This window comes from Dysidea avara, chromosome 4, assembly GCF_963678975.1.
Source record: "Dysidea avara chromosome 4, odDysAvar1.4, whole genome shotgun sequence".
NCBI lineage: Eukaryota > Metazoa > Porifera > Demospongiae > Dictyoceratida > Dysideidae > Dysidea > Dysidea avara.
In genome coordinates, this window is record NC_089275.1 from 23,442,645 (window position 1) to 23,451,710 (window position 9,066).

Consider the following 9,066-nt stretch of genomic DNA (forward strand, 5'->3'; position numbering starts at 1 on the left):
AAGACGAGGCCAGTAAAAGTAGTCTTGATAACATAGTAACCAGACTTTCCATGGCTCTCTGGATTATTATCATAAATGTCAGCACAAGAGGATCCAGGTGAGCTGACATCAAATCCATATCTGCTGCAATTGGTAGCAGCAATAGCATGAATCAAAAAAGCCACTACTATAAAAGTATAATATAAAGCCATCATCTTTTTTCCAAGTACTGCAGTTACAAAGTACGTAGCTAGTGCTGCTAAACATTGTATTTATACTAGTAATTATGCTTTGCTGGCTAGTGCTGATTCAACAACATCTCGTCCAGGGAAAATATGGGTGTATCCATTCACTGGACTGGATTGCTGGATTGGACTACTGGACTCAATTTTTTTTGTTTTCTTACCTTTTATTGCCAGACTTAACTAAAAAAGTGTCTTAGAAACTGACAACATTCACCACGAGACATAAAACTTAAGTACATTAATAACAAATCTGTTCACTAAAAACTTAGAGCAGTTTGTTATTGAAAATAATTAGCCTACTGCTAGCAATGTTTCAAGTACTGTGCACTGTTGACACTGTTAATGCATGTCCGTCTTCTCTAGCCTTCTTTTGTAAAATAGCACACAATAATATACGTTTTACACCATTCAGTTACATTATGTAACAGAAATCACCTATAGCCTGCACATTCACCCTAGCTTTTGCTCTTTGGTTTATAATGTTTGCAAATAGCAATGAGTGTTACATTTTAAAAATAATTGCTTCCCAATGTACACAGTTTCAAACAGGTAGGTAAGGCCCTACAGGGTAAATTGTTTGTAGTTGAACTCTCTACAGGGTGACTTGTTTCTGCACATATTTGCAAAAAATACAATGACAGTAACAAAAATTCAAACCAAAGTTAATCATTAAATAGACCACACCTCTTTCAAACATACTTAATATAAAATCCTTAAACAGGCTGTAGGACCAGGTATCTTATAGACCTACAGCACTTGTGCTGAGTCTTAATAAATAAATTTTAAGAAATAGACTACAATTAGCTACATGTGCCTCTTTTTTTTAAGTATGCAAGACAAGACATGGAGAGCCCTAGCTCTATGTGTGATATGCTACTCTATGTAATCACTTTTAGTGGTTAAAAGGTGTTTGTGGTCGGAAAAATGTGTTTGAGCAAATTTTATGTGAGTCCAATAATCCAGTCCAGAAGTCCAGTCCAGTGAATGGATACACCCAGAAAATACTGTGCAATTATGTAACTGCCACAGTGGAATTTTTTGAAATTTATGTGGTTGATGATCTCGCATGTTGTGGTTACAAACAAACATGACCGAAGACAATATCACATAGTTCATAGTTGTTTAAAGTTTGCCATTTGACTAGTTTACTTAAAAGTATGAAGTGTTAATTATCCCACTAAAGGCTTATGAGTCATTACATCTTTTAGCAGATCTAGACAAAATAACCCTTGTTAATGAGACCTGTTTGGAGTCAACTAAGAAGGATGAGATTTCAGCTGATATTACAATCCTGGTACCATTGAGACCAGCCCAGCAATGGTATAGAAGTACTACAGTAACTCTCTGCACTTTCTCACAGGTTGCTAGAGCAATACGCGTTTGATTGGTATCTATGCCTACTTTGTATACAGTGCTACATTATCTATATTGAGGCCATAAGGTACACTTTAACTATGTAACTACATATTATACACTGGTTGGTGTGGACTGTTAAAGAGAAGTACATAGTTGCTACATATATGTTGAATTATCTTTCTAACTATGCTCAGCAAGTTCAAATTCAAAGACTTGTCTATCAATGCCTGTTTACATTAATTTTAGTGTTGCCTATTCTAGCAATGAGAGAAGCATTTGCCAAGCAGGTATGTAGATATCTGTAATGGTGCTAGCAGGCTAGAGACACCTCTTTTTCATTAATTTTAAAAGTGTCAAGTAAGCATCATATCTGAACAGGAGTTCTCCATCAGTTAATCATTAATAAATGGTAGCATACTTGGCATTTTCAATACTGGGATTACTTTCACTTTCAATATGTGGGTATCCATAATGATGCTAGCAGCAGCCTAGAGACACATACTTCATTACTTTTATTTTGAAAGTACCATTATTTATCAGTTACCACAATAATCAATCATGAATAAACAATAACTTACTTAATAATTTCAATATAAAATTATATCAACTGGTATTACATGCATATGGTAGTCAAGAATTTTCAATTAAAAGGTACGATAATGCACCACAGTCAATTGGCTGCCAGTACTCGAACTTTTCAAACACACCTTAAGTAGCTAAAGTCTTTGAGCAGGCTGTAGGACCAGGTGTCCTACAGACCTTCAGCACTTGTGCTGTAAAGCATTAATAAAAAAAATAAATAAATAAAAGTACGTTGATTCAACTTCTCAGCCATGGAAAATCTTGTGCAATTATCAATGTTATGCAGATAGTGGGTAACATCATGACTGAAGATAATGTTTTTTGTAATTGCTAACAGTTTTTTGCTTGGCTGGTATAGCTATAATAGAAGTGCTGTTCCACTAGGGACCTATATGGGATATGTGGAGTGGGGTAAGATTTTAATCCAAGAATTACCCTGGTAACCAGCTCAGCATGGTATAGAAGCACAAAATTTTTAACAGCCTGACACTGCATTTACAGCAGAGTTTATTATTAGCCCTTCCCTATAATGATAGCACATCCAGTAAAAATTGAACATTTAATTAGTTGTGCCTGATTAGTGTCTATATGTGCCTTGCTTGCTACTGACTCAGACGAGACATCAATGAGGCCACAAAATGATGAAAAGAATATATTGAGGTAATAAAGCAAACCTCGGCCATGTTTGGTATATACCTACTTGCTATGGACACTACATTGAGGTGTTATCAGCATTGTGTTATCTAGTACATGGTTGCTACACTTTGTTATACTGTAATTGTCTTGGTGAGTTTTAATGGCTTCATTGAACACGAGGTGCACTGACTCTAAATCCTTATACTTTATTCTTAAGTGATGCTCTTTTTCTAGAATAACATCAGAATATAGACTAATTCAGTTATATTTGTAATGTGTCACTACCAGGTTGTTTGTGTGTGATCACATGAGCTTGTATGCTCAGCAATCATAAATTCAAACACACCTGATACCTATTTCAATTAATAATTAGTACCTACTAGTATAGCAATGGAAAAAGTATTTGCTAAGTAAGCACGTAGGCCCCTCAGAATCAGCTGTTGCTGTATTATATGGCTTCATTAATTCTTTTGCTATTGAAAGTGCCAAGCATGCATCTAGGCAAATCAATAATTAGCTAACCATAAATAAAATAATGAGGAGCTTACTTGGCACTTTCAATATCATAATTAGATCAACTGGGGTTACATAGCTAGGTAGATCAGTTACACATGTTTTAGTCACATATCGTTTTACTGTATCACTGATCAGGATTATCAGCATCTGATCTGGGTGTGCCAGATGACAGGCAAAGAGATGCGTTGATTATATCTTTCACTGAACAACAACACTGCAGCACAAGATAGCATTACTAACTACTGTCAGAGATGGATTCAGGAAATGGCAAGGGAGGAGTGCATGTGAGAAAAGACAATTTGAGGTGTAGAAAGTAGGAACAGGTTACTCAATACATGGGATGAGTTTAGTAAAAATAAAATGACATTTAAAATACATATTCTTTTAAAGTAGTCACTGAAATAACACTGATAGTTCCTTCTTCATACAACAGTTTGGCAGTCAACATACAATTCCATTGTGACAAAGAGTTATACCATGCTCAATATCTCATAATACACTTATCCAATGATAGTTTATGCAGATCCTCTAGATTCTATGTTCTGATCTTGACTATTTCATCAATGACAAAAATAATGAAATAAAATTTCATAAATGACTGGTATCACAACATGGTATGCGGTACTACACATATTATCACTCATATTAACATTATAAGTGTATGCAGCTAATGAACATAGTAAAGTTTACAATATTTTCCCAGAAAAGAAACATAGCAGCTATGTGCATAATAACTGGATTTAAGTTTCACATATGCACACAACATATTAAAACCACTGAAAGTGGAATGTTGAAGTTGTAATGTGTAGCCACAACAAATAGATAACTTGTTTGTTGTGAAAAGCTGATGTAAGTTTTGATGGCATTCAATTGTTGCATGTCTAAATTGCATTGTGCTAACAGCCAGTGACTGAAACAGAATAGGGTGGGCAGTGTTGGGAGTAACGCGTTACATAAGTAAGGTAGTGGCGGGCGTTTCCGGACAAAGCTTGCACACGCATCAGAAATTTGTTCATTCCTCCTCGAAATAAAAACGGATTTTAAAATGCTTAGTGCCGAATTGTAGCTATTGAACTAGGCTATCGGTGGTATAAATTATGGGTGATGAAGTATAGAGTACTAGGAGAAAGAGCATGTTGATTGTGTGTGCCAGTTAACACGTCGCAGGTAATGGGCTTGGATTCCAGTTGTACTATATCTAAATCATATATCCGTTCACTGAATAGTGTGACTGATCATTTGTGCTGCCTATGGTTGCTTAGAATTATGAACGGTGCCCTCAATCTCCTGTTAACATGCGTAGTAAAAGTTTTTTACACAAAAATATTCTACACGCGCAAGTGAATTGTGATGTATTTTATTTTATTTTTTTTTTTTAAATTTTAACTGCTTTTTAATGCAGGCAAGGCCTGCATTAATGGTCTGTGGGCAACTGGTGCCCACAGCCAGAAAAAGTATACGTACAACTTACATTTACAATTGAATGTATAAAATTACAATGAAATTAAGTTAGCTGGCTAAGGTTATTACATACATTTACATTTGGTATATAGTTGAACTATCCTATAATTTTAAAACTTACATGTGTATTTAATAATAAACTTACTTATATAGCTAAGTACTTATTTTAAGAGAGAGCGAGAAAAAAAAATTAATTACTGCTGAAGTTTGGTGGGCGAGGAGACTTGGAGCAGGTACTACAAGGGCAAACAAAGTGCATACTTTGAGGATTGTCAGAGTTAAAATTGTTTGTAAAATGCTGCCAAAAGATCTTGAGTAACTGTGATTTAATGGTGGAAAAAGGTTGATTTAAGTCAAGTACTGGTAGACTGTTGTAGGTTCTTGGTAATCTGTTAAAGTAGAAGTTACTTTGTTTGTTGGATGATGTAAAACTGTATCTCGGCAATCCTTAAAGCTATCGAAACAAAACTTTAGTATTTTATAGTACACAAATAGGGTACTTAGGTACTTAAACCATAGCCTGATTGGTTTCTATTCCATCCTTCAGTAGCAGATTAAAAACTAAGTGTCCGGAATACCCAGCTGTCCGGAAACCCCCTTACTTACCTTAACGTGTTACGTAGTATTATTACTTTTGTGGTATTAACTATATAAGTAATACTACTAAATACGTGATAAAAACAGGTAATGTAACTCAAGTTACTTTACTTACAAAAGTAATGCGTTATCTAAGTAATATAGTTGCTGTAAGTTGTGTAACAAGTCTAATATTACATAATATTATTGCTACAAGTAACGAAGTTACTAATCTCGTTAGTTATTCTCTGAGTAACGCCTAGCCACAACCGGCGAAGTAACAAGAAGGCTACTGAATGAAGCTTATTCACCAGCTTCTTACTTTTAACCAAGATTTGCACATTGTCCAACAACGTAATCGTGTCACGTGATAAAGTGGTAGTTTCACACGTGACAGCTTAAGGCTGTGGACACAAAGTAATATAATATGTAATATTATTATAGTTACTTTATTTTATGAGTAATATATCAAGACACACGGTAGTGTGTCGTGCGGCCCAAGAAGCCGGCGTGCCACCCGTGAGTATATTAACAGAAAGAAAGAAAACGCAATTTTCACACCTATGTAACTCTGTGATCCCTTATCCGATTGAAACCAAATTTGCTGGCGACGTGCCGGCCAGCAAGGGGAGTCCACACACGAAATTTGAAGAAAATCGCTCCAGCCATTTCCGAAATACGAGCGAACAAAATTTCGTTTTAATTTCTTCGTTTTTTTTCTTCTACTTCTTCATTTCGCACACTTCGCAAAATCCGCCATAAAACACGAATGCGTGCTCGGATCGGGCTGAAATTTGGCACACTTAAAGAGCGCATTAAGGCGGATCTGTGTACTAACTTTGGTAGGAATCCGATGAACATTCACGGAGTTATGATCGATTATTTGCGTAAAATAAGGTCGAAGGTCTGTCACGCCTACAGGGTAAACTCCTTTGAGGAATCAGTTGAAAATTGCTATGTAGATGGAGCAACTATCGTAGGAGTGCCTTTTTGTAGTTTGAAAGGAATCGGGATAAAGACCACGGAGATATGACACAAAACCCGACCTGTGTCAAAATCACGCGATCGATTTTTATGAATAAAAAAACTATTAGTTTTCGTGTCTATCAGGCAAACCGCTTAGAGAAATCAGCTGAAAATCAGTATGTAGCTGGAATACTCATCATAGAAAGTTCTTGCAGTAGTACAGAAGAATCGGATTACAAACCACTGAGTTATGATTCGAAAGGCAACTACGTGTAGCAAATGCGAGGTCGAGATACTCTAATAGAACAGTCACCCTAGTAAAGCATTCAGCTGCATTTATAATTTACTCAATTATATTACATTGCAAGTTATTCTGTAGGGAATTCAGCTACAAACAAGTCACCCTGTAGTCAGATCAGCCAGAAGAAGGTACCTAATAGAGAGTTCAGCTACAAAGAAACCATCATGTAGAGAGTTCAGCTCAAACAAATTGCCCTGTAGAGAGATCAGCTAGAAGAAGTTACCTTGTAGAGAGTTCAGTTACAAAGAAACAATCATGCAAAGTGTTCAGCTGCAAACAAATCACCCAGTAGAAAGTTCCGCTATGAACAGATCACACTGTAGAGAGTTCAGTTAGAAACAAGTCATCTTGTAGAGAGATTAGCTAGAAGAAGTCACCTTGTAGAGAGTTCAGCTACAAAGAAACCACCATGTAAGAGAGTTCAGCTGCAAACAAATCACCTGTAGAGAGTTCATCTAGGAACAAGTCACCCTGTACAGAGATCAGCTAGAAACAAGTCACCCTGTAGAGAATTCAGCTACAAACAGATCACCCTGTAGAAAGATCAGCTAGAAGAAGTTACCTTGTAGAGAGTTCAGCTACAAACAAATCACCCTGTAGAGAGTTCAGCTAGAAACAAGTCACCCTGTAGAGAGATCAGCTAGAAACAAGTCACCCTGTAGAGAGTTCAGCTAGAAGAAGTTACATTGTAGATAGTTCAGCTACAAAGAAACTACCATGTATAGAGTTCAGCTGCAAACAAATCGCCCTGTAGAAAATTCAGCTACAAACAAACCACCCTGTAGAGAGTTCAGCTACAAACAAGTCATCCGGTAGAGAGATCAGCTAGAAGGATAACCTTGTAGAGAGGTCGGCTATAAAGAAATCACCCTGCTTCATCTTTTCTTCTTCCTGTGGTAAAGAAAAAATGATAGGTTAAAAAAAGCCCTAAAGCCGGCCATAGGCCAGCTTTGGGGTATACAAATACAAAAAGAAGTGAAATCTAATCAAAAACAGCCAAGCTGTAAAAAAAGGAGTGCTGCCCTTGAAAAGGCTATGGTGAAAAAAGATGTGAAATCCAAGGTGGCAGCCAAGAAATGGCTGTGATGGTAGGTTAATGGTAAAAATTTTAATAACGATAATTCAGGTGAATTTTGTGCCAATTGACCAAGCAGCACCAAATTCACCTGAATTGTTGTTATTAAAATTTTTACCATTAACCTACCATCACAGCCATTTCTTGGCCACCACCTTGGATTTCACATCTTTTTTCCACCATAGCCTTTTCAAGGGCCGCACTCCTTTTTTTACAGCTTGGCTGTTTTTGATTAGATAACTGTAACTAAATAGTTCAGTTGCAAGTAATATGTAACATGTAACTAGTTACTTTTACAAAGTAACTTGCCCAACACTGAGGGTGGATAGCAGCTGTGTGCTACTGCATATTACAAGTGTGTAAACTGCATATTATTCTTTCGGTTAGTTTAGTATAACTACATTACAAGTTGTATCCCTAACAGATAATTGCTGTCATAATGGCATTCATAGTAGTGGGCCTAGTAGTGGCATTAACAAGCAAGTTGGAAGATATACTAATGTCTATAACCAACAACTGGACTAAACAAAATAACAAGGCATAGTCATGCTTTTTCAGTAATACAATAATTTATGTAGCATACACCTGCTACTGGCTGCTAGCATTGTTTTGAAACACAAAATATTCAACTAGATTTCCATTATGCAAGAACACAATAATGCACCTTTTCATAGTGTAGTCATATAAGTGTATGGGGTACGCCTCCTACAAAGCTCCCTGCCCTTCCCAGATAGAGATATTTATTGTAGTTTTGAGCAAACATTACGCATGTCAATTTATCAATACTACATGACAGGCTAATACCCATATAGGTACAACTACTTACTGTAGAATCAAAAGCTGATACAGTATAAGATATATTGTCAAGCATATATTATATGTGATTATAACTAACTAGCTACACTATATACTACAACAACAAAAAAACAGGGGTAAAATGCTACATAAAGTCAATTGCAGTTGCTTGTTACCGCACATATAGCTTAAGTTGTTCAACTGCAACACCTTCATCAGACAGAGGTTGATCACGGCATATCCTCACTTCAATATCTCCAGTTTGCTTTGTAGGAAATTGACGAAAGAACCAAGGTGCCCCAACTTGGTAGCAGCAGCTGTTCTCAGATGAGCAGCCTTTTCCATCCCACAAAGGATCATCAGGATAAAACTTCGTATTTACATGTGACCCAGTAGCACCTGATTCACAGTAATAATGGCTGCCAACATATGCAGGAGGATTATGTCCAGGATATTTAGCACAGGGGCAAGTGTAACCACCTATTGAGTAGTCATGGTCATCACTTACACCGACTGCATAAGTCCAGATGTGCTTACGAGGACTGCCAGATGTTATAGATATTCCATCAACGTATACA

General features: G+C 36.6%; 1 long non-coding RNA gene across 1 annotated transcript; it reads right to left on the bottom strand.

The window, feature by feature from the left end:
- Window positions 1–3,655: 3,655 nt before the first annotated feature.
- On the bottom strand, window positions 3,656–5,833 carry LOC136253159 (uncharacterized). Its single transcript, XR_010699980.1, has 2 exons — window positions 5,488–5,833; window positions 3,656–3,866 (listed from the first exon to the last, which is right to left on the bottom strand). It is a non-coding gene; the product is annotated as an uncharacterized lncRNA (long non-coding RNA).
- Window positions 5,834–9,066: the final 3,233 nt, after the last annotated feature.